General features: G+C 36.9%; 1 long non-coding RNA gene across 1 annotated transcript in view; it reads right to left on the reverse strand.

The window, feature by feature from the left end:
- Positions 1-5731, reverse strand: part of LOC140683969 (uncharacterized) — a 116923-nt gene extending 111192 nt beyond the window's left edge. Inside the window, exon 1 of the long non-coding RNA XR_012055684.1 lies at positions 5614-5731. This is a non-coding gene — a long non-coding RNA (uncharacterized lncRNA). The remainder of the gene's footprint in view (positions 1-5613) is intronic.
- Between the last annotated feature and the right edge of the window lie 269 nt (positions 5732-6000).

A 6000-nucleotide genomic window follows, 5' to 3' on the forward strand; every position in this document is an offset into this window, starting at 1 on the left:
AAGACTCACCCTAGGCAGGAAAAAATGTAAGGAGTTTTCCTGCTGTAACTTTGGGCATTTTTGTTATGTGCACGTTTTCTTTGATTCATCTGTTCTAGGAGGATGATGCACCATACAAGCAATGCCAACATTTTGTTTGCCCAATATCGGGTCAAACAAATGAGACTGCATGGAATTTTTATTGAAAATCTAATGTAACTAAAATGTTTGTATGGCAGCACAAAGATACAAAGCTGAATACAGAGACAGACTAAAGTTTATTCTACCTTGCTAACTAACCCAACAAGTAGATTAAGGAAGAGATGTCATATAAGAATATTTTACTCTCTGTTAATAAAGTAACTGTCCAAAGCTACATTTCAAAATTATTAAATGAATAGTTTAGTAAGCATTTTGGTCTTACAGACTCAGAAAATTACCTAGTTTATCCTAATAGATCAGCTTACGTTTTAACTACAGAAAAAAAAAATAGAAAAAAATAGAAGACAACAATTAGATCAAATCAATTGATTACTCAGTAGTTGGTAAAGGACTGAAGAATAGTTTTTGTAATTTGCCATTTTGAGCCTGGGCTAGACAATTCAACTTATATTTAGGTTCCGATATTACTTGTCCCTCAAATAAATCCTTAAGGAATTTCCCTCATCTTTAAATTTTTAACTCCCATTTCTCAACTTTTTTGTCACTCTCATTACTATTTTTTCTATATAAAAGTATTAAAGCCATACTAACAGAACAAACCTTGGCAGACTCATTTGCTATCATTACATTTTAGGCCATAATTTGATGGTTGTTTTCTATAAATACCTTTAACTCATGCACACAGCATCTCCCCTGATTTCAACTCACTCAAATTACTGAACTTTAAAATCAGGGCTGTGATCTGGGACAGCCTAACTTTAGAAGAAAAATCATCACTTCTTCTTGAATAAAGACATTGCATAGCATAAAGAGTTAGATTACTCTTGATATCTGTTGGAAACAGAATGCAGTACAAAGTCCGTGACTGAGCTCTGCACTGAACTAACTACTAGAAACAGGTAAGTTCCAGCCAAAAATTGGTATCGCAGTTTTCACTAATGCTTGATCAGAAGGAGCATTATAAATAGAAGGACTATAAACATGATTAAATCCTTGCTATATTTCTCTTAATGAAAAATGTTGAGCTTCAGTAAGATTTATGAACAAGCATAGACAAAGAAAAATCTAAATGAAACTTCCAAATTGAACTATGCACTGATTTTCATTTTGACAAGGACTTGCCTCTCACTAAGATGTCAGTCACTATTTTGTCACCAACATAGATGCTCTGCAGAACCCAGAGTACAGTCAATGGTATTAAATCCACAATTAATACCCAAATGGTATTAAGGCCACAATTTTTTTTCAGTGGTCTCCTGGTTTAAGCAGAGAGACTGAGAACTGCAAAATCTGGCAAGAAGCAGATTTCTATTTGTGAATATTCCTGTAAAACTTTTGATAGCATTCAAGAAACATGAGAAAAATTCTTGTGCTTTATGTCTGATACAAATCATGTCATTAGGTTAGCAATTTTGTATGGGAATCTTGAATAGTCTCTGTACATGTCAAGATTGCTTCTTTCATGTGGTACATACCGTGCCTTTGAGGAATGCCTCATTCACTTGAAAACATAGTCCTAGAAACAATGCTTTGTCTACTGCTCTGCCCCTTGTCATCTTGCATTAGAAGTAGAGGAGGAGAGCTGATTCAGATAGGGATAGCTTCCTAGTACATTTACTTTTGATTAAAGACCATATTATTCTGTTTTATGCAGTAGGAAAAAAAATTCTGCTCTATTAAGAGACTATAGCACCCTAATGAAATCTGTCAGAACACAGAAGGAAAACTGGGTCCCTGCTGAGTTCTCTGAAGAAGCTGGACTCAAACAGAGGAAAAACACGGGCAAGATGTTAAGCAGGAGAGCTCAGACACAAACCTGACCGCAAAGAAAAATTAAAAGCTTATTCTAAGGGGTAAAAGTTTTCTATTATAAATAATAGAGTCAGTAGAGTCTTATTAAACATATTTTCTTCTGCACTATTTGTGAGTCAGATTCCCTTGTCTATTACTATAAACATAGTGTCACCAGTTAGTTTTGCCTAAGTAGCCCCCACTGGCTTGTTTAAACTGGAGCATTCCTTTTTAAAGACTCATTTCTCTTTTAGTTACTTTGCATGCAGTGCGAAACCGTGCATGCTCTGCTAAAACAGAGCTGCACAGGAGGAGGCCAACTGCATAATAATTCTTGAAGAGACTGACAATAGCTTGAATTAAATTATGCTTTCATTTGTCTTATGTGTTTCAACCTAATTTGTCTTAATAGCATGTTTGCAACACGTTAATTATAAGGACTTGACACTATACAGTTGGTATTTAGTAGAAGAGTGATTTGACTAGGAAAGTGAAATCTAAATAACTTATATGCACACAAATTTTTGGCAAAATTAATAGATTTGCAATTAAGCAATGTTTCCTGCATTACCTACGAACTCAGCATTTCTAAAAATGACCATCATAAACCACCATGTCTCAGATATCCTTTCATTTGTCTAGTGATCCTACAAAATCACTAGAAACAACCTACACTGCACAAAAAAATCTACCCATTTTATAAGAGCCAAATGAACAGTTAAACACAAAAAATCCACAGAGAAGCCTCCAAGCTGAGCTGAGACCTGTTACTGTGTTGTGTGAGAGCCCTGCAATTGGCCTGTCAATGGGAGAGAGACCCCACACCAAAAGAACCACCAGCATTTCTCTGAAGTCAATGAAACTGTACCTCTAACAGCAGCTCTGAATTTGGCTCGCTTAGGTACAGAATGCACCAAGGAGGGGATAGAAGCAAATCTCAAGCGTTGAACATAACATATTCATGCATTCCTCAAGTAATCAGAAGGTAGACTAAAATGTTATTTAAAAAGAGGTGAGAAAGAACTTGCTGACATCAATTTGTCTTTGAAATATCTTTCAGTAATACAAAAGGCTTCCCATGATACTTCTATGAATTGTCTCCCCCACCCAGATCCCAGGTGTCAACCAGCCTCAGTTCCAAATATATTCCAAATTAAACACTTTGCACATCCTCCCTGAATGTGTTCTTTTCAGGGGTGGGTGTGCTGGACAGTTTGGCAGAAAGCATTTGTTGTAATTAGACAAACACTTCAGGAGAAACAGTTGAACAGATTTTCACTGAACTGCTGTACCTAGTTAGATTTGTGCTTCTGCTAATAACAACCTCTACCACTTTCAACCCTAAAGATCTGAGATGCAAAAGACAGCATGAATAATTCAGTGAGCACAGGGTCCTGAACCTACCCTTCCTTTCATAAAGAGAGAAGTAATGCACCTCAGGTATAAAGTTTTACTCTAGCAGGGCTTAATCTTTCTTTCTCTTTCCGTGCTTTGTTACTAAGTGCTGTGTAGGTGTGAAAAGCTGTATTACCATGTAATTTTGTTAGGATCAGACTTCCAACTACCTGCTTTGCTTCATGTTCATTTACACAGAATAATCAAAATCTGTTTTATTTTCTAACAATAGCAAATTTTGCTATAATTATTTTAAAATAGCAAATTCAAGGAATAGCGTCCTGGTTAATTCACACATGGCACCTATCCACACATGAATAAAATACCGTATTATTTATTACCTTTCTCATAATAAACTTTGTAATAAACAACTGAAAAACTAATTTGTTTTTTGACAATGGCAAACCTTTGAATAGAGAAAATCACAGAGTTGAACACAGAGTGCAGTCCTGTGTGGTAAGTGGTCTCCATAGCAACCAATAGATTTTATGCTAAGTCTGGCCTTTAAAAACATTTCACGTTTACCACCGAGAAAAAGATGGCCTTGATTTAAAAATGATACAACAAGTATCTTGAATGTGCATGCCTTCTCTTCTCTCTTGCAAATAAAATTAGCAGACGTCCCTTTAACACTAAATCCTCTGAGAGCTGCGTGGCATCATTGACGTATGTGTGGGCCTTCTTTAGGCTTGGAAATTTTTTTTCCTTGCATATCATTGCAAGACTTGAAGCCCTTTCCCCCCCATTTACCCCTCCTTGTTTTTCTCTATCCAGAACAAAAATAGAACATCAAGTTCTTATCTCAGCCAGTGATCATGGTGACAGTGAAAATATTATTGCATGCTTATCTATAGCAGTTTCAATCATACAAGCTTATAATAACTTGCAATAATGGAAGAAGTAGTAACTATAGCTGCAACGCCTGCTACAGCCTAATTTATTTTCACTCCACATTCAAGTGACTGAAGCCCCTAAAAGGAAATGTATTTTTAATAAAGAAAGATTCCAGCTTAAGAACATGTGTATGTAATTATTGACAATGATATGCCATAAAGAGTTGTATGATTATAATCATTAGCACTTAATGAGAATTTTGTTTGCAACACTGGAATTTGAGTAACAGGACATGAGAGTAGATATAGAGAATTATAACTGAATTTATTGCTGCCTTTTCAATTCTTATAACCTGGCAATATAGGGCACATGACTTTAACATTTAATCCAAAGCAGAGCTTGCACGCTCAGGTTATTCCTCTTGGCATGGGTGTGGGATGCCTGCTTTTCGTTGATTAGGAATGCAGCCTGGAGAGCTTTGGATGAGTAGGAGGGGAAGATAGAGAGATCATTTGTTGCTATTCCTGTAAAGGTAATTTCAACATGCATTCTGTCATCATGGTGACAGTAATAGCACTTCATACATAGCCTTTCACATCATTGAATGTTTGGTCTCTGTATTTCATTCCATCACAAATGCCATAAAAGCAACACTCTCCTACCACACTGATTGCTTTCTCCACAATTTCTTTTGTGCAAAGTACACTTTCTTTTCACTCTAACTTTAGAAAGGTCCTGTGTTGAGCCTTAGTAAAGAAGGCATCAGAATCAAGTTCTGTTTGCCATGAAAGAAGACAATATAAAAAAATGTAATACCTTTTTTTAATTTCTACTATGTTCTACTAGACTTGGTTTTTTCCAAAGATGATCATCAATGCAGCAACAAAAATTAGAGCCTCCACTGTGAGGGAAACAGGCAACAAAACAGAAGCTAAAGAACTTCTGTGTGAAGAAGCATGATCCCCAGTACATCTCTAGAGAAGACAGAGCTTTGTTGCCTGTAGAAAATAAATATGCTACAAATCTAGCTAAGATACAGACAGTGCAGCCCCAATAAGGGCAGAGAATTCTCAGGTACCATGATAGGGAAAGGCAAGGTAAACACTGCATGCCATTCCTTTTATTTTTTGCATCAGGATACACTAAGCCACTGAGGGGAATCATTAATCACAATAACTATGTGTGACGGTGTGCCAATGAAATCTCACTGTAGCATCAGTGTATCCTCCCCACCGCCGCCACCCCCTCCTCCCATGCTCTTTTCTTCCAGACAGATGGAGAAACACCATGCCAGAGTTATGATTAGCATAGGGTTGGAGTTATCAGAAACAACTGAGCAGTTCCTGACAGACCACTTTTCATATTTAGAAGAGAAATCAGAAAGACATGTACTGCAATTTCATTGCAAAAGGATGGAAGATGGAAGCAGAATGCTCCAAGGGAGGATCCTACCTGTCAAATGCTTCCCTTGACTCCTGATGTGCAGACAGTCCTCCACAGAACTAGTAAGGACCACAGTGAGAACTTAAGATATGCATTCCAGACCAAGCAGCACCACAATTTCCCTGGGAGTTGTGCTCTTAAAGCTTGCCTTCGTGCCCTGCTTTGAAGGGAAAATGTGAGTATTAGTACTATGGGATGCAGCAGTATTTCCAACAAGCTTACAGGGATACCACTGCAAAAAGACATCTTGCACAAAACATAGGATAAAGATGATGGTACTGTATTAGCATGCCTTCTACCCAGAATCTTCTTCCTTCACATACTCCTAGAAGCTAATTAATTTCTTTTTTTTTTTTTTTTAAGCATTCTCTTATGTATATGTACTTTTAGCAACTC

This window comes from Taeniopygia guttata, chromosome 4 (genome assembly GCF_048771995.1).
Source record: "Taeniopygia guttata chromosome 4, bTaeGut7.mat, whole genome shotgun sequence".
NCBI lineage: Eukaryota > Metazoa > Chordata > Aves > Passeriformes > Estrildidae > Taeniopygia > Taeniopygia guttata.